We start from the raw sequence: 20,868 nt of genomic DNA on the forward strand, positions 1-20,868 counted from the left end.
TTTATTCATTCATCTATAGAAGGACACTTAGGTTGTTTCCATGTCTTGGCTGTTGTGAATAATGTCATGAACATAGGAGTGTAGATAACTCTTCAAGATAGGGATTTCATTTCTTTTGGATATATAATCAGAGGTGGAATTGCTGGATCATATGGTAGTTCTATTTTTAATTTTCTGAAGTACTTCCACATTGTTTTCCAAAATGGCTGCGCCAATCTACATTTCCACCAAGAGTGCACAATGGATACCATTTCTCCATAACCTTGCCAATACTTGTTATCTCTTATCTTTTTGATAAACATTCTAACAAATGTAAGATGATAACTTACTATGGCTTTGATTTGCATTTCCCTGATGGTTAGTGATGTTAAGCATCTTTTCATATACTCTACATGGCATTTGTATGTTTTTGGAAAAATGTCTATTCAAGTCCTTTGTCCAATTTTTAATCAGATAGGTCTTTTTTCTTGGCTATGAAGTTGTATGTGTTCCTTATATATTTTAGATATTAATCCCTTATCAGATAGATGGTTTGCATATATTTTCTCCTCTTTTGTAGGTTGCCTTTTCATTTTGCTGACTTATTTCTTTTGCTAGGCAGAAACTTTTTAGTTTGATATTGTCCCACTTGTTTATTTTTTCTTTTGGTGTCACATTCAAAAAATCATTGCAAAACCAATGTCAAGGAGCTTTCCCCTATGTTTTCCTCTAGTAGTTTTATAGTTTGGGTTCTTATGTTTACATATTTAATCCATTTTGAGTTTGTTTGTTTTTTAAGTGATGTGACTTAGGGGTCCAATTTCATTCTTTTGCATGTGAGTATCCAGTTTTCCGAGCACTGTTTATTGAAGAGATTATCTTTTCCTCATTGAATATTCCTGGCTCCTTTATGAAATATTTGTTGACCTTATGAGTTTATTTCTGTGATCTCAATTATCTTCCCTTGATCTGTGTGTTTTTTATGCTAGTACCACACTATTTTTATTACTATAGCTTTGTAATATAGATTTAAATCAAGAATTATGATGCTTCTAGCTTTGTTTTTTGTCAGGATTGCTTTGACTATTTGGGCTCTTTTATGGTTCCATATAAATTTTAGGATTTTTTTCTGTTTCTATGAAAAATTTCATTAGAATTTTGATAGAGATAGCATTGAACCCATAGATGGTTTTGGGTAGTAACATTTTAACAATATTAATTCTTCTGATTCATGAACACAGGATATCATTCCATTTATTTGTGTCTTCTTTAGTTCCTTTCATCAGTCTTGTGGGTTTTAACATATAGATCTTTCATGTCTTGGTTAAATTTATCCCTAAGTTTGAAATTATTTTTGAATGCTGTTGTAAGTGGGATTGTTTTCTTTATTTCTTTTTTATTTTTATTTTTTTAATTTTTTTTTTTAACATTTATGTATTTTTGAGACAGAGAGACAGAGCATGAACGGGGGAGGGTCAGAGAGAGAGGGAGACACAGAATCTGAAACAGGCTCCAGGCGCTGAGCGGTCAGCACAGAGTCCGACGCGGGGCTCGAACTCACAGACCGCGAGATCATGACCTGAGCTGAAGTCAGACGCTTAACCGACTGAGCCACCCAGGCGCCCCCTTTATTTCTTTTTTACATAGTTTCTTGTTAGTATATAGAAATGCAACTGATTTTTGATTACTGTTGACTTTGTATCTGCGTCTTTACTGAATTAGTTTATTAGTTCTAATAGCTTTGTGGTAGGGTCTTTAGGATTCTCTCTATATAAGATCATATCATCTGCCAAAAGATACAGTTTTACTTCTTTTCTTATGTGGGTGCCTTTTATTTCTTCTTGCCTAATTGCTCTGACGAGGGTTTCTAGTACTCTGTTGAATAGAGTGGTGAGAATGGGTACCTTTGTCTTATTCCCAATCTTACTAGGAAAGTTTTCAACCTTTTACCATCGAGTAAGATGTTAGCTGTGGGACTGTCATATGTGGTGTTTATTATGTTGAGGTACATTCCATCTATACCCAATTTGTTGAGAATTTTTATCATGAAATAATATTGAATTTTGTCAAATGCTTTTTTCTGCTTCTATTGAGATGATCATATGATTTTTATTTATTTTTATTTTTTAAATTTTCATTTATTTTAGAAAGAGAGAGAGACAGAGCATGAGTGGGGGGAGGGAGAGAGAGAGGGAGACACAGAATCCAAAGCAAGCTCCAGGCTCTGAGCTGTCAGCACAGAGCCCAATGTGGGGCCCAAACCCATGAACCATGAGATCATGACCTGAACCGAAATTGGACGCCCAACTGACCAAGCCACCCGGCTGCCCCAGTCATGATTTTTAAATCTTTCATTCTATTAATGTGGTGTATCACATTGATTTGTGTATGTTGAACCATCCTTACATGCAGGATTAAATCCCACTTGATGATTGTGTGTGGTCCTTTTAGTGTGATGCTGAATTCAGTTTGCAGATGTTTTATTGAGAGTTTTTGCATCCATTCATCAGGGATATTGGCCTGTAGTTTTCTTTTCAAATAGTGTCCTTATCTGACTTTGTTATCAGGATAATGCTGGCCTTGTAAAATTAGTTTGGGAGTGTTCCTTCCTCTTTAATTTTTTAGAAATTTGAGAGGAATTAGTATTAATTCTTATTTAAATGTTTGGTAGAATTTACTAGTGAAACCATGTAGTCCTAGACTTTTCTTTGTTGGTAAGTTTTGATTACTGTTTCCATCTCCTTACATATTATTGGTCTGTTTGAAATTTCTATTTCCTCCTGAGTCAGCCTTGGTATAAGCTTTTTTATATGCATAGTTTCTTTTTGCTTACCCAAATTAACCTCAGCCAGTTTTTCATTAACTATTATTAGGTCAGTTTTTATGTTGATTGTCTCTAATACTAAATTCGACATTATTAAAAAATTATTAAAATAGCCAGGGTTTTTTCTTCAGTTTATCTTATAAACATTATTTTTACTTTGTATATACACATCCTTAAAATTTTGATTATAGCTGTAACTTTTGGTTCAGAAAGTTACTTCTATTTTTAAATATTTTTTTTAACATTTATTTATTTTTGAGACAGAGAGAGACAGAGCATGAGCAGGGGAGGGTCAGAGAGAGAGGGAGACACAGAATCTGAAACGGGCTCCAGGCTCCGAGCTGTCAGCACAGAGTCCGACGCGGGGCTCGAACTCACGGACCGTGAGATCATGACCTGAGCCAAAGTTGGACGCTTAACCGACTGAGCCACCCAGGCGCCCCTATTTTTAAATATTTTAATGGGAAAATTTTTGGTATTCTCTTTTGTCTTCCCCTGGAAAAGCTTCTGTCTATAATGCTATATAATTATTCCTGAAGTGACATTAACTTTTACAAGAATATCAAAAATAATTTATGTTCCTGAAATAGAAAGATGAAATGCCAGAGGAAATAATGAAAGTTTAGGTTGTACAAATATTATTTTTACATTAATACCTTTAAGAATATGTTGAGGGGCACCTGGGTGGCTCAGTCAGTTAAGCATCCAACTTCAGCTCAGGTCATGATCTCGTGGTTTGTGAGTTCAAGCCCTGCATTGAGCTCTGTGCAGACAGCTCAGAGCCTGGAGCCTGTTCAGATCCTGTGTCTCCCTCTTTCTCTGCCCCTCCCCTGCCTGTACTCCGTTTCTCTCAAAAGTAAATAAACATTTTAAGAATTTTAAATAAAAAGAATATGTTGATTGGTTAATTTACAAACCATATATTTTATGCATCAACTGTGGAATGATTTTTGTCTTTTTATCTTAAGTGATTGAAATCTAGTACCTTGGATTATGTTTCTGTTTTCACTCATCTTTTTCAGTTTATTCATGTAACATTATTACTTGTTTTTTGTCTTCTTAATTATAATGGGAAGAAGTTAAGTAGTCATTTTCTTTCTCAATATATGTAGTTAAAAAGAATAGTTGGAGAATTTGAACACACAAGAGATTAGACCATTACTGTGAATGGCATATTGTGCTCTATATATGGAAAAGGAGGAATTAGGAAATTTAATGTTTTATTAGATCTATGACTAATCATTTTTTGACAGTTTGAATATCAACTCCTTTCCATGGGGATTTGAAACAAATTAAATCTTCTCACTGATCTGTTCTGGAGCAGTTTTTTGAAGGAACTACTTACCATGTGTACTCTATTCCAGAGGCCTTAGGATCTCTTGGGAAAACCGTTCAAATTTAATTTTTTGTAATAAATAGCACAAAGAATAAAGTCCCTATAATGCTTACCTGCAGGGGTATTTGTTTTTAATTTTTTTAACGTTTATTTACTTTTGAGAGAGGGAGACAAAGTGCGAGCAGGGGAGGGGGAGAGAGAGAGGGAGAAAGAGAATCTGAAGCAGGTTACAGGCTCTGAGCTGTCAGCACAGAGCCCATCAGGGGGCTTGAATTCACAAACTGCGAGATCATGACCAGAACTGAAGTTGGATGCTTAACTGACTGAGCCACCCAGGTGCCCCAGGAGTATTTTTTTTTTAATTAAATATTTACAAAGTCAGTAACATATGCCAGGTTCTGTGCTAGTCACAAGTGATATAAAGATGAAAAAAGTCATAGCCCTTACCTCGATATACTTTTAACCTAATGGAGAAACATACATATTTTAAAAACTGTATTACAGTATAATTAATGCAATAATAGGAATACCAAGAACTAAGAGAGATACCAAGAGAGATACCTTACTAGCTAGACAAGAGGATGAAGGACATTCCAGGTAGAAGGAAGAACATAAGCAATGGTATAAAGCCATAAAATGTCTTCATGAAATAGTAAGAGGTTTGATGAAGTTTGAGTATAGGGTTGTAGGAAATAGACTCTAATCAGGAAATTGATTGCTTTTCTTTTGAAAGTTAAAGATTAAATTTATGCTAGTTTTGTAAAGGAAGCCATTTTTAGGTTACCAAAGACTGATAGTCAGTGATCAATGGAGTGCTTGTTGACTAGTGTACTACCCTTGCTGGAATTACACATAAATAAAGGATGTGGTGGCTACATGATATAATTTGAGGACAGTTCAGAAGAATCCTGGTTCAAAAATGTCTTCTCCATTTTCCTTTTATGGTGTTTAAATGCTGTATTAAATAGTAATCTCTATCTTTGTATTTAGTTATCCTTTAATGAGTGTAAATGTTTTGAGGCAAGATAGCCACTAAGAGTTATCCTTCATTGTCATGAAGTTCTCTTGTCTAAAATTTCATTTTACTCTTTTAGCACTCAGAGATTTAATATTCTTTGGCTACTCCAGCATTTAAGTATGCAACTTACGAATGATGGCAGGATAAATTACCCTCTCTTTTGTGCTCTGTAGCACTTTGTACATATCTATATTGTTACTTTTAATTATTTACTTACCATCTTCACTGAACTGTGAACCCCTGTTTCAGCCTGCCTCAAATTTCTTTATCCATCCCTAGAGTTTGCAATTTCTTATATATCTCAGCAGCTTGATAAAGGCTTAATAGTGGAGGAAAGAAGGAAAAAGGAGAAGAAAGGAAGAAGTTTTAATTAAAAGTTATTTCTGCCAAGGCAATTCCTTCCTGCTTGATCCTTGCTTTATTTCGTTCTGCAATTACTCAATATATTATCCTTCCCCTTTGTTTGTTATTCTATTCCCAAGACACCTTTTGCTTCCTGCTTCTTAAATTTAGACGTTAAAAAGATTTTAAAACTTGGTCTATCAGAACAGGCACAGACTGGGAATCTGGGCCACTTGGGATTGGAGTAATCTGACGTGATTACCCCAGTCTCAGAATCAATTATAGGGTTATAAAGAAAAGAAATGTGCTGTACCTTTTTACAGTTTTGGTTGAAATGGTCATTTATGGATTGTTACTTGGGATATTCACAGTTTTAGAATTGAATTATTTGTGGTCATATGTATTTATTAATTCACTTCTTATATTTAAAGATTACCACATTGCTAAGCTCTATTTATAAGCCTGTAAAGTATATTTAATTCATGTCACACTTAAGGGAGTAATCCTATGTTCATAACCACTAAAAATATACCCATGTCCCATGTATGGTTGCCCAATTCAGTTACATTTTTAAACCATTTTTTACTTAGAAGATTTTCATTTCTAACATATTTGGAAATAATGTACTATTTGTAATGTATTAAACATTGCCTCTCAGTGATAGTTATAAACTAACATATATGAACCTATATACAACTTTAGTTAATTTGTGAAGGTAGCAGTTTTGTTTTTCTTTACTGCTATATTTCCAGTGCCTGGAACATGGTAGATTCTTGACAAATATTGATCAAATAAATGAGAAATCTCCTTTTCCTTGACTTTTATTAAGTCAGGATCATTATTATATTGTCTTCTCCATTGTGGATTTATGTAAAAGAACTGTAATAAATTGTTTAAGGTTTCCTGAAATATATTCTGTCTTAAACCACAGCCTTCAGTTCCTCAATATGCCATTTGAAAGCTGAGACATAGTGTTCTACCTATGCAACATATTATTATTCAGAGAAGGGGACAATTTCTGGAGAAAATTTTTTGGTGTTTTCTTCAAAACAGGAAACAAATAGATTTGTTAATGTTTGATGCTATGAATTCTAGAACTTCAACCCCTAAAGAAAAGTTAAGAACAGGAAGTAATTTTTCAGAATGTTTTACTATTTGAATAATCAACAGGATGTATGTGAACCATTGTACTGAAATCAGTAGTAATTATCACTAGAATATTTGTCTTCTCTACTGTTATTGTGCAGCTTTAGATGGACATTAACTACTAAAGACGAGGAATCAATTCAGGACTATGTAGCAAACTGGTTATGACTTGTAGTTCAAAGAAATTTGAATTTCTAAATAATTACACAGCTATAAACACAACAACAAACATTGCTAGTTAGGATTAAAAACAATTTCTTAAAATATTTGAAATTATCTGAATTTAAGAAAGCATGTGATATTCAAGAATACAAAAAAAAAATTTTTAATGTTTTATTTCTTGAGAGAGAGAGAGTGAGAAAGCGCATGAGCTGGGGAGGGCAGAGAGAGTAATTAATCCGAAGCGGGCTCCATGCTGAGAGGAGCAAGCCCGATGCATGGCTCAAACCCACCAACTGGGAGATCATGACCTAGGTCATAGTTGGCCGCTTGACCAGCTGAGCCACTCAGATGCCCCAAGAATACAAAATTTAAGTAATACTTCAGTTAGGGATGGGTAAATTATTTGTACATATACACAATATTATTTTCTGGATAATGGAAAACTTCCCCTTTAAGTACTAGAATATTGTCCCTAACTCATTTCTAATGTAAATCCTAATATAAATCTTGTGTTAGTAAGTATAGTGTAATATTTCCTCCTTGGTATCCTAAACTGGTTGTTTTTACTGATATAAGTGGTTAAAGTCCCTTAAAAACTGAATACCTGCTTTCTTCACGATTTATCTAGTACTAAATGATGCTGACTATGAATTTTATTTTCTGGTGGATGATCAGAACAGATTCTTTTTGTGGGAGATGGGGGGAACATTGCAGAGAGTTCAGATAGGAGTGGAGAGGCAAAAGTTCTTCCCCAGAGTCTTCAGGAAAGAAAGCCGGATTCCTTCTCATGGTATTCAGATTCTTTTTGAACATGCCCTTGAGAGAACTACTTAGAGGTCTTACGGCCTTTTCCTCCTCAGCCCTGTTTATTTGCACATGGTTTTCTGTCAGCTTTGAAAGCCTTGTTTCTCCTGTATCCCTAACTAACTTCTGCTTATTCTTCAAAATCCAGCTCAAGGATCGGTTCCTTTGGTGGGCCCAGTATAAATCATAGAGATCTGCGAAAGATGAAAGAGGGAGATAAAAGAGCCAGTGTTAGAGTGGTACATTCTGACATCACATAAATGAGAAACGCTTGACTGGCTTTTGTCAGCTTTAAAGATGGAAGGAGGCCATGAGCCAAGGAATGTGGGCATTTGCTAGAAACTGGAAAACCCCAAAATAGGACTTCTGAACATTAAGACCTGCTGAACTTCATAGTAATATGTTTGTGTTTTTTAAGCAAATGCATACTTTAATCATAATTCTAAATTACTTATTTTCACATTTATATAAATGTTTCCATAAACCAAGAAAAACTAAGCTAATAAGTATTATACATTTAATGGTTAATATGCTTCAAAGAGTTTTTCTTGAAAAGTGAACAGGAGTTGGTTGAAATTGTTCCCACAGATATAAAGTATCTGTTAGTATTTTTATTCATAACAAATTCAGATCTAAGCTTTCTGAAAAGCTGTATTACCTAATACCATAAAAAGGATGACTAAGTACTTGACAGCCCCCCTCTTAAGCACTGGCTTAACATAAAGAAATTATTTTAAGAAACAGCCCCCCCTGCACCATCCTCACCCCTGTTTTATTTACAGTACAGAGACTAATATTTTTGCAAAGCATTCATTTAATCATGAAATGTAGACAGATGCAATGGTATCAAGGAAAAGAGCGTTTAGTACCTTTTCACTTTATTAAAGGTTTTGACAATGAGAGCCTTATAAAATGTCATGAAATTCAGTTTGCTATACAATAAACATCTGTTAAGTAGGAGACATATGCCATATTATAAAACCATTTTAATGATTAAAATAATTCTGAATTCTTACTATAAAAATATTTGGCTAAAATATGAAACATCTTCGTAATAAAACTGACAATGTGCTTAAGTAAGATTTCAGAAATGTCTCCTGGAAAAAATGGGAATGTTTCCTTTTGCCAGATAAACTCTGAAAAGTTTAGGTGCCATAAACAAGACAAAACTAGTAAGGAATATCCTGTTACTAGAAAAGAACAGCATGTAATGTGGACTTCCTCCATGTCAAAGTGACAACCACTTAATCACAGTGACTTATTATACATAAAAAAATAGAATATAAAAGATAACGTGTTGTTCTAAGCCATTAAGTTTGTGGTAATTTGTTACAGCAACCATTGAAAACTGATACGACCACAGAGTTTTTTTAACAAAAATTTTTGTTTGTATTTATGTACGTTTGTATGTATGTTTATTTTTGGGAGAGAGAGAGAGCACGAGCAGGGAAGGGGTAGAGAGAGGGAGACACAGAATCCAAAGCAGGCTCTAGGCTCTGAGATGTCAGCACAGAGCCCATTGCAGGGCTTGAACTCACAAACTGCGAGATCATGACCTGAGCCAAAGTTGGACACGTGACCAACTGAGCCACCCAGGCACTCCGATTTTTTGTTTTTAAGTACTTTGACTCAGAACAGATGCAGTAAACTGGTGCAGAAAAGCCTCATGTATACATCATTCATATTTCCCCCAAATAATATTTTATGTAGTTATAGTACATTATAACAACCAGGAAATTGATTTGGGCACAATACTATTAATTCAGGGAAGGAGTGACACTTCTCTGAGTAGACTTTTTATATACATTCCACTTCTGGAAGTATATGTAGGTCTTACATATTCAGAACATAATCCTAAATCAGTCATGATGGAAGAAACAAAAAAAATATATTAAAATTGAAAGCGTACGGAAACAAACTCCACTGTCTTTCAAATGAAGAACCTAGCCCCACTGAAAAGAAAAACTAATTAAAGTAACTTGCATACGCAGTGTTTGATTAACTTCAGTTTTGGACCGGTTTGAGGAGAGAATTACATACAAATCATGAGCTCCTTTTTAGTTGGTGTGGTGTTTTGAGTTAGAATGGCTGAGGAAATTTTGCAACTACTTTATATGTAATATAAGATTTAGCAAATGGATAAATATGTGTATGTTATTACTCTCCAGGGTTCTCACTGGTGGAAGGCACACACAAATATGTGTTGGAGTCAGTGGGGAGACCCTGTAGGAATGGATTGGAATTAAAAGTAATGGTGTGGACCCAGGATTTCTCATGTATATGTATCTGTCTATATGCATGTATATATGTTTATATATTTGTGCATATATATATGTGTACATGGATATATTTCTTATGTTTGTCTACTGAAGTGACTCAGGAACAAAAACTCCCAGTAAAAATGATCTAACATTACCCTAATACTCAGAATCTTGGTCCTTTTTTTTTAATGTTCCTGTTTAAATTCCAGTTAGTTAACATACAGTGTAATATTAATTTCAGTTGTACAGTATAGTGATTCAACACTTCTATACAATACCCGGTGCTCATCACAAGTACACTCCTTAATCCGCATCACATATTTCACCCAGCTCTCTACCCACTTGCCCTCTGGTAACCACCAGTTTGTTCTCTGTAGTTAAGAGTGTTTCTTGGTTTGCTTCCCTCTATCTTTTTTTCCCTTTGTGCATTTGTTCGTAAATTCTACATATGAATGAAATTATATCTTTCTGTCCTTCTCTGACTTATTTCACTTAGCATAATACTCTCTAGCTCCATCCATGTTGTTGCAAACAGCAAGATTTCATTCTTTTTCATGACTGAGTAATATTCCAGTGTGTGTGTGTGTGTGTGTGTGTGTGTGATATGCACACCACATCTTCTTTATCCATTTATCAGTGTATATTTGGGCTTTCCCCATAATTGGGCTATTATAGATAATGCTACTATCAACATCAGGGTGCATGTATCCCTTGAATTAGTATTTTTGTATCCTTTGGGTAAATACCTAGTAATATAATTGCTGATAGTTCTATTTTTAACTTTTTAAGGAACCTCCATACTGTTTTTCCAGAGTTACTGCACTGGTTTGCACCCTAGTGTAAGAGGGTTCCCGTTTCTCCACATCCTTGCCAACACCTGTTGTTTCTTATGTTAATTTTAGCCATTCTGACTGGTGTGGGGTGATACCTCATTGTAGTTTTGATTTGTGTTTTCCTGATGATGAGTGATGTTGAGCATCTTTTCATGTGTCTGTTGGCCATCTGGATGTCTTCTTTCAAAAAATATCTGTGTGTCTTCTTTTTTTTTAACGTTATTTTTTAAAATTTACATCCAAATTAGTTAGCATATAGTGAAACAATGATTTCAGGAGTAGATTCCTTAATGCCCTTTACCCATTGAGCCTATCCCCCCCAAAACCCCTCCAGTAACCCTCAGTTTGTTCTCCATATTCATGAGTCTCTTCTGTTTTGTCCCCCTTACTGTTTTTATGTTATTTTTGTTTCCCTTCCCTTATGTTCATCTGTTTTGTCTCTTAAAGTCCTCATATGACTGAAGTCATATGATTTTTGTCTTTCTCTGACTGACTAATTTCACTTCTCTATGCGTGTCTTCTGCCCATGTTTTAGGTGAATTATTAATTTTTGAGTGTTGAGTTTTGTAAGTTCTTTATATATTTTAGATACTAACCTTTTATCAAATATATCATTTCCAAATATCATCCCCCATTCTGCAGGTTGCCTGTTACTTTTGTTGCTTGTTTCCTTTGCTGTGCAGAAGCTTTTTATTTTGATGAAGTCCCTATAGTTTATTTTTGCTTTTTTGTTTCCGTTGCTTCAGGAGATATATCTAGTAAGAAGTTGCTCCAGCTGGATGTCAAAGAGGTTATTGCCCCTGTTCTCCTCTAGGATTTTTATGGTTTCAAGTCTCACATTTAGGTCTCTAATCCATTTTGAATTTACTTTTGTGTATGGTGTAATTAAGTGGTCCAATCTCATTCTGTTGCATACTATGGTTCAGTTTTCCCAACACCATTTTTTTTTTTTAATTTTTTTTTTCAACGTTTATTTATTTTTGGGACAGAGAGAGACAGAGCATGAACGGGGGAGGGGCAGAGAGAGAGGGAGACACAGAATCGGAAACAGGCTCCAGGCTCTGAGCCATCAGCCGATAGCCTGACGCGGGGCTCGAACCCACGGACCGCAAGATCGTGACCTGGCTGAAGTCGCACGCTTAACCGACTGCGCCACCCAGGCGCCCCTCAACACCATTTTTTGAAGAGACTGGCTTTCTCTTGGATAATTGGATATTCTTTCCTGCTTTGTCGAAGATTAATTGATCATACAGTTCTGACTTCACTTCTGGGTTTTCTGTTCTGTTCAATTGATCTATGTGTCTATTTTTGTGCCAGTACCATACTCTTTTGATTACTACAGCTTTGTAATATAACCTGAAGTCTGGAATTGTGATGCCTCCAGCTTTGCTTTTCTTCATCAAGGTTGCTTTGGCTATTCGAGGTCTTTTGTCGTTCCATACATATTTTAGGACTGCTCTGTGGAAAATGGTGTGAAAAATTCCCATTTTGATAGGGATTGCATTAAATGTATAAATTCCTTTGGGCAGTATAAACATTTTGACAATATTTGATCTTCCAACCCATGAGCAGCATGGTATGTTTTTCCATTTCTTTGTGTCACCTGCAGTTTCTTTCATCAGTGTTTTATAGTTTTCAGAATACAGCTCTTTCAATGCTCTGGTTAAGTTTATTCCTAGCTATCCTATTGGTTTTGGTGCAATTGTAAATGAGATTGATTCCTTAATTTCTCTACTGCTTTACTGGTGTATAGAAATGCAACAGATTTCTGTATGCTGATTTTGTATCCTGGGACTTTACTGAATTTGTGTTTCAGTTCTAGCAGATTTTTTTAATGTTTATTTACTTTTGAGAGAAAGAGAGAGACAGAGGTGTGAGCCAGGGAAGGACAGAGAGAGGGAGACACAGAATCCGAAGCTGGCTCCAGGCTCTGAGCTGTCAGCACAGCTGACATCTCTTCATCTCTTGTTACAGCCTTTAATTTAAAGTCTAGTTTTTCTGATTTAAGTATGGCTACTCCAGCTTTCTTTTGACCTCCAATAGCATGATAGATAGTTCTCTATCCCCTCACTTTGAATCTGAAGGTGTCCTCAGGTCTCAAATGAGTCTCTGGTAGGCAGCAAATAGATGGGTCTTGTTTTTTTATCCATTTTGATACCCTATGTCTTTTGGTTGGTGTATTTAGTCCATTTACATTCAGTGTTATTTTGAAAGATATGGGTAGAGTCATTGTGATATTTGTAGGTTTCATGCTTGTAGTGGTGTCTCTGGTATTTTGTGGTCTTTGCAACATTTCACTCAGAGTCCCCCATTAGGATGTCTTGTAGGGCTGGTTTAGTGGTGATGAATTCCTTCAGTTTTTGTTTGGGAAAACCTTTATCTCTCCTTCTATTCTGAATGACAGACTTGCTGGGTAAAGGATTTTTGGCTGCATATTTTTTCTGTTCATCACATTGAAGATTTCCTGCCATTCCTTCCTGGCCTGCCAAGTTTCAATAGATAGGTCTGCTACTACCCTTATGTGTCTACCTTTGTGTGTTAAGACCATTTATCCCTACCTGCTTTCAGAATTCTCTCTTTATCCTTGTATTTTGCCAGTTTGACTATGATAAATTGTGCAGAAGATCAATTCAAGTTACGTCTGAAGGGAGTTCTCTCTGCCTCTTGGATTTCAATGCCTGTTTCCTTCCCCAGATCGGGGAATTTCTCAGCTATGATTTGTTCAAGTATGCCTTCAGCCCCTTTCTCTCTTCCTCTGAATTCCTGTGATATGGATATTGTTCTGTTTGATTGCATCACTTAGTTCCCTAATCCTCCCCTTGTACTCATGGATTTTTTAATCTCTCTTTTTCTCAGCTTCCTCTTTTTCCATAATTTTATCTTCTAATTCACCTATTCTCCCCTGTCTCTTCAGTCCATGCTGTGGCTGCCTCCATTTTATTTTGCATCTCATTTATAGCATTTTTTAATTCATCATGACTATTTCTTAGTCCCTTGATTTCTGTAGCAATAGATTCTCTGCTGTCCTCTATGCTTTTTTCAAGCCCAGCAATTAATTTTATGACTATTATTCTAAATTCTTGTTCAGTTATATTGCTTAAATCAGTTTTGATCAATTCGTTAGTTGTCGCTACTTCCTGGAATTTCTTTTGAGGAAAATTCTTCCGTTTCCTCATTTTCGCAAGTTTTCTGTCCCTTATACATTTTAAAAGCTTGTGTGCTCTGCACCTGTGAGCACTGTTATATTCAAGGAGGGTCATACACTGTCTAGAGCCTGGCCCTCAGGAGGTGTTTTTTCGGGGATTGTTACTTGCTCTCTGTTGTGACTTTGGTTATTTTATTACCTTACTCACAATAATATTTTGTACCCTCCACCAGGTGTGCTTTGATTTGTTCCTTGGAGTAGCCCTGTAAAGGAAAACAAACAGGAGACAAAAACATGCAAACACACAAACAAATAACACAAACAAACAAATAAACAAAAACAAAAACCTAAAGACTAAAAACAAAAAAACCCAAATTATTTCCTTGTTTATGTTTTGTTTAGATGATCTATCCATTGATGTAAGTGGGGTGTTAAAGTCCCCTACTATTATTGTATTATTATCAGTATTCAGAATAGAAGGAGCAATAAAGTTTCCCAAACAAAAACTAGCAGTTTGTAACCACTAAACCAGCCCTGCAAAAAAATATGAAAGGGGACTCTTAAGTGCAAAGTAGAGACCACAAGTGACAAAGATAAGGAATGATTAGCAAAAATCTCCAGAAAGAATGACAAAATCAGTAAAATAATAATTTAAAAAAGGCTATATATATGTGTGTGTGTGTGTGTGTATATATATATATATATATATATATATATATATATATATATATATGTTGCTTTGAATGTAAATGGATTAAATGCTCCAGCCAAAAGACATAGGGTGACAGAATGGGTAAAACAATAAGATTTATCTATATGCTACCTACAAGCGACTCTTTGTAGACCTAAAGACACTTGCAGATTGAAAGTGAGGGGATGTAGAATCATTTATCACACAAATGGATGTCAAGAAAAAGAAAAGCCAAAGTAGCAATACTTATATCAAACAAAATACTTTAAAACAAAGACTTTTAATAAAAGACAAAGAAGGGTATTATATAATCATAAAGGGGACAATCCAACAAGAAGATATAACAATTGTAAATATTAATGCATCCAGCATGGGGGCCCCCAAATATATAACACAATTAATAGCAAACGTGAAGGAACTAATTCAGGATCTTGGTCTTTAATACCATACCTCACAAAATAGTGCCAGGACTTCTTAGAGAAATTGCTGACCTTAGGGCAGGGACAAGGTAGTTATAATATGAGCCTGGATTGTTTTGTTAAGCCAGAAAGTAAGAAAAAACTAGGAAAAAAACGTGGGTTCATGTCACAGGGCACAAGAACTAGGTTAAAGTCATGCCCACTGTCTAAATCTAGGACTTGTTTAGCACAAAAAATAGTTAAGTTAGTAATGACTTTATAGAATGTTGGGATTAAAAATAGGAATTCATGAGTTCAAACTGATAGGGGATACACAAATAAGCATGTTAGGGAGGGATAAATGAGGAGTCTACTAATTGCAGAATGTTGAGTGCTAACTGGTGGATGTGGAAGAAGTGCTGGATTTGGAAAATCATTTTATAATCATCATAGCAAAGTCTGATTTTTGCAGTAATTATCAGTAGATGTGAAATCTAGGCAGAAATTTGGGGCATCTGGGTGGCTCAGTTGGATAAGTGTCCCATTTCGGCTCAGGTCGTGATCTCCCAGTTCATGAGTTTCAGCCCTGCATTGGCTTCTCTGCCGTCAGCACAGAGCCCACTTCAGATCCTCTGTCTCCCTCCCTTTCTGCCCTCCCCTGCTGTGTCTCTCAATCTAAAAACTAAATAAACATTTTAAAAAATAATAAAAAATAAATCTAGGCAGAAATTTTGGTGAGGAGCAAGATACTTGCATGGCCTAAAGTGTCAGACCACAAATTGCTTGTTAGTTGCAAGGAAAAATGTGAAATATCCATTAGAAAAATTGGACAACATTAAGTAAAAATTTAGGTAAGCAAAACTGACATCACCAAGGACCACATGTCTGCTTATAGCAGTATAAAGAGATGAGCAAATCTCTTCCCCAAAGAACCAGTATGAAACTAGACAATAATTGTTGAATACAACTATTTCAGAGCTCTAAAAATTGACCAGAAGCAAACAAATTTAGAAGCTGTTATTCATGCTTGTATTTTGGGTAAGAACAGTAAAAATCTGCAGCATTCTTAGCTGAAGTTGCTACCATCTCCCTCACATTTCAGCTCTGTCAGTAAGAATGATAGTTTCTTCCAGGGCAGAGCTGGCCATATAACCAGCAGCTTTGCCGCCAAATAGGACGGAAAGCTTAAATCCACATCATTGTCAGTAACAGTAGTATTGAACACAGTAGGAAATGAAAGGCAAAAAAACCCTCTAATTCTGCTTGTCTAAGTTACAATCCTATTTGGGACTAGTGGCACACCTGCCAGAAATTTAACAGAGAAATCCTGAAAATAAGTCTTAGAAGGCCTACCTGGAGACTCTGGACCAAGAAGGCAACAGAGGAGGCTCCTAAATTCAATCCTTTCACAGATACATCAAATGCACAGCTACACACAGAGCAATTCTCTCTGAGAGAAATCCAGAAACCAGTTGAGTAACTCCTATACATTGGGCCCTTGACAAATACACACATTGAAATGGGTAGGAAAGATTAAGATACATTTTTGCCATAAACAGCACTCCTTGCAGAATGCTATATATCGGAGAGAGAAATCTCAACTCCCAACTACAACTTGAAGAGTGAGGAGTTTGGATCACACATCTTGTACCCCAACTTTTAAGGCTCCTGCCCAAGGGATGGGTCTTCCAAATTCCTAACTCTGTAAGTCAGCAGAGCTTTTGTTCATGAGTCTCACAGGACTATAGTAAACACACAGGCAGTTTTTAATGGAGTTCTGGGCACTCACAGCGACTATCCCTCCAGAACTCATTGCAGAGGGAGCTGCCAAAAATGCCCATCTCCCACTGTTTCTCCCAGCTACTTTACCAGTACCTGTCTGAAGGTTCAGCTTCTAATTAGCACATTTTCAGGTGCCTGCTGCTGTCTTTACCAGAGCCCAAAACAAAAAGACTCACTTCAGCATTTAGGACACACATTGACTGAATGTCAAAGTATCTAAAAATACATTCCATGCAAATAGAAATAAAAGTAAAGCATGGGTAGCTATACTGATATATTAGACATAATAGACTTTAAGCCAAAAGCTGTAATAAGAGATAAAGAGGTCATCGTATACTGACAAAGTGGTCAACTCATCAAGTGGATATAACAATTATGTTTATGTATGCAACATTGGAGTGTCTGAATATATAAAGCAAATGTTAGCAGATTTGAAGGGAAAAATAGACAACAAAACAATAATAGTAAAGGACTTCAGTACTCCATATTCAACAATGGGTTTATAAGCAGACAAAATCAATTAAGAAAAATAAGACCGAGATGACACGTTAGACCAGATGGACCTCATAGGTGTATACAGAACCTTTCATCCAACAACAGAACACACATTCTTCTCAAGTGCACATGGATCATTCTCCAGGGTAGATCATGTGTTTGGTCACAAAACAAGTCTTAATAAATTTAAGAAGATCAAAATCATGTAAAGCATACTTTCCAACCAACCACAATGGTATAAAACTTAGAAATTAATAAGAAAATTTGAAAATTCAAAGATATATAGAGATTAAACAATGTGCTCCTTAACAACCAATGGGTCAATGAAAAAGTCAAAAAGGAAATCAAAAACATCATAAGACAAATGAAAGTGGAAATACAACATACTAAATTTATGGGATGCAGCAAAAACATATCTAAGATGTAAGTTTATAGCAATAAATACCTACATTAAGAAAAAGGAAAGATCTCAAATATATGCAGGCTAACTTTACATTCCAAAGAACTAGAAAAAGAGCAAACTATGCCTAAAGTTAGAAAGAAATAAGAAAGATCAGAGCAGAATTAAATGAAATAGAGTTAAAAAGGCAATAAAAAAGGCCAATGATACTAAGATCTGGTTTGTTTGATTTTTTTTGAAAAGAAAAACAAAATGACAAATCTTTAACAAGACTAAGAAAAAAAAGAGAGAAGCTGCAAATAAAATCAGGTATGAAAGAAAAGACATTACAGTTGATACCACAGAAATGCTAAGGACCATAAGAGAGTACTATGAATAATTACATGCCAACAGTTAGATAACCTGGAAGAACACATAAATTCCTAGAAACATACAACCTACCAAGACTGAATCATAAAGAAATAGAAAATCTGAACAAATAATTACTAGTAAGAAGAGTGAAGCTGTAATCAAAAACATCCCAGAAAGAAAACTTCAGGACCACCTGGCTTCACTACTGAATTCTACCAGACATTTAAAGAAAAATAAAATACCTATTCATTTCAAATTCTTCCAAAAAAAGTAGAAGCAGAGGAAACATTTCCAAGCCCATTTTATGAGGCCACAATTACCCTGATATCAAAGCCAGATGTAGACATGGAAGGAAGGAAGGAAGGAAGGAAGGAAGGAAGGAAGGAAGGAAGGAAGGAAAGAAGGAAGGGAGGGAGGAAGAAAAGGAAAGAGAGAAGGAAAGAGAAAGAAAGAAAGAAAGAAAGAAAGAAAGAAAGAAAGAAAGAAAGAAAGAAAGAGGGAGAGGAGGAGAGAAAGGAAAAGAGAAAGAAGGAAGGAAAGAAGGAAGCAAAGAAAGACAGAGGGAAGGAAGTAAAGAAAGAGAAAAAGAGAAATGAAGGAAGGAAGGAAGGAAACTACAAGCCAAATCTCAATGAATATAGAGGTAAAAATGCTCAACAAATATTAGTAAATCAAATTTAACAACATGTTAAGAGGATCATATACTGTGGTCAAAGGGGATTTATTCCTGGAATGCAGTAATGTTTCAACATAAGCAAATCAATAAATTGTTCTCTTTAAAATGGTTATTTTATGGTGTGAATTCTACCTCAGTAAAAAAAAAAAAAAAACTTGTTAATATTGTGATAATGTTCCATATTGAATGAGACTAAAGAAATGCAACAACTAATTGGAATATCTGATTCCAGAACAAATTATGAGTGTAGAGAAAACAGTTCTAAAGAACATTATTGGGGGCAAAGCAGTATTGAGAAAGAACAAAACTGGAGGTATCACACTATCTGATTTCAAACTATACTACAAAGCTATAGCAATCAAAATAGTATGGTATTGACACAGAAACATGTAGATCAATGTAATAGACTAGAGTCCAGAAATAAACCCATGCTTATATGGTCAGTTAATCTACAAAAAAGGAGGCAAGAATATACAATGGGGGAAAAGACAGTCTTTTCAATAAATTATATTGGGAAAACTGGACAACTGCATGCCAAACAAATGAAACTGAACCACTTTCTTATACCACATACAAAGATAAAACTCAAATAGTTTAAAGACTTAAATATAAAACTAGAAACCATAAAATTCCTAGAAGAAAAATTAGGCAGTAAATTCTTTGAAATTGGTCTTAGCTGTATTTTTGGATTTGTTTCCTCCAGCAAGGGCAGCATATTTTTTGGCAACATTTTTTCACATTTATATACTTCCTATGTAATTTTTCTCAGTCTGAGACTTGTCCTCATTTTTTGTTATTTTTTGACAGAAATTCTCAATTTAAAATTATTGAATTTATCAATCTTTTAATTTATGACGTGTATATTTTACACTTTCCCTATCTGAATTTATAAAGATATTATCTGATATCTTCTAATGAAAGTTTTAACATCTTTTTATAGTGACTCCTGTCACCATAGAGTCACCAAGAGAGCTTGTCAGTTCAGTGAAACATTTTTGAGTGTCTGCTATATAGTCAGTTCTTGGCAGGAGGGGTATAGCAATGTATAAGGCCCAGTATTATCTTTGAGGGACTCGCATTTTAATGAAGGGGCAAAAAGAGCGAACAGGGGCGCCTGGGTGGCTCAGTGGGTTAAGCGTCCAGCATCAGCTCAGGTTATGATCTCATGGTTTGTGAGCTTGAGCCCTCACAGAGCCTGCTTCAGATCCTCTATCTCCCTTTCTCTATGCCCCTCCCCTGTGTTCTCTCTCTCTCTCTCTCTTTCTCTCAAAAATAAATAAACATAAAAAAAAGAACATGAATATAAGAAGCAGAGATATCAAACTGAAAGAAGTGTTCTGAGAGCTAGGTTAGTTTAATATTGATCACACAAGGGTGGGAGGCAGTAGCTGGGTTGGAAATCTGGAAGTAAGACCATAAAGACAATTTGGCATGGAGCTCAGACCTAGTCTGGTACGTCAGGTGTCTTCAAACAGTTTTAGCATCAGAATCCTAACTTCAAAGGAAATTAATGGTAACAACTATAATAATTACAATAGTAATTGCAACAATAATCATAATTTCAGCTAATATATCTATATATATTATTTACCATGGTGCCATGCTGAGAACTCTATGTATTATCTCATTTCTTCTTCATAGCAACCCTATAAGATAGGTTTTGAAATTATCCTCATTTTACCAACTGAGGTTCACAGAGATTAATATATAAAACTGAAGCAAAGCTTCTCTTAATAAATTGCTTCTGTGGAACAGAGTATACTTGAAAATCACTACCCAAAAGGATGGGAAGATACCAAAGAGATTGAGGCATGAAAGTGACATAATCAGATTTGTATTTTATGTCCATCATGCCGGAGAATAGATTTGAAATGAATAAGGACTGGATTAGAGAAACTAGTTATGAAACTTTTACATTAGTCAAAATGAGATAAAATTTAAAATGGAACTATAAGTTCAGGTGTATCATATGGGATAAGCTGGGAGTGATAAAAGAGGATAATGGGCAGTTACTAATGGGCTAAGAAGATATCTGCATGCCTCATGTGAAGGGACAAGCTGTAGTAAAGGGAGATAGAGGAAGTATTTTACCTTAGAAAACTAATGGTAACTCTTGATTTAGTGGGTCCATGTAATTAAGGTTCAACTGATAATTTAAGGATGATTTGTTAATAAAAAAGAAAATAAGAAATGATGTAGTTTTTTAACTTCAATTTGGTATGTTT

General features: G+C 35.3%; 1 protein-coding gene across 3 annotated transcripts in view; it reads left to right on the top strand.

The window, feature by feature from the left end:
• The window catches only part of SBF2 (SET binding factor 2), a 490,797-nt gene that overhangs the window by 251,489 nt on the left and 218,440 nt on the right, over positions 1–20,868 (top strand). The window lies entirely within an intron of this gene.

This window comes from Puma concolor, chromosome D1, assembly GCF_028749965.1.
Source record: "Puma concolor isolate L17-30 chromosome D1, mPumCon1.1.hap2, whole genome shotgun sequence".
NCBI lineage: Eukaryota > Metazoa > Chordata > Mammalia > Carnivora > Felidae > Puma > Puma concolor.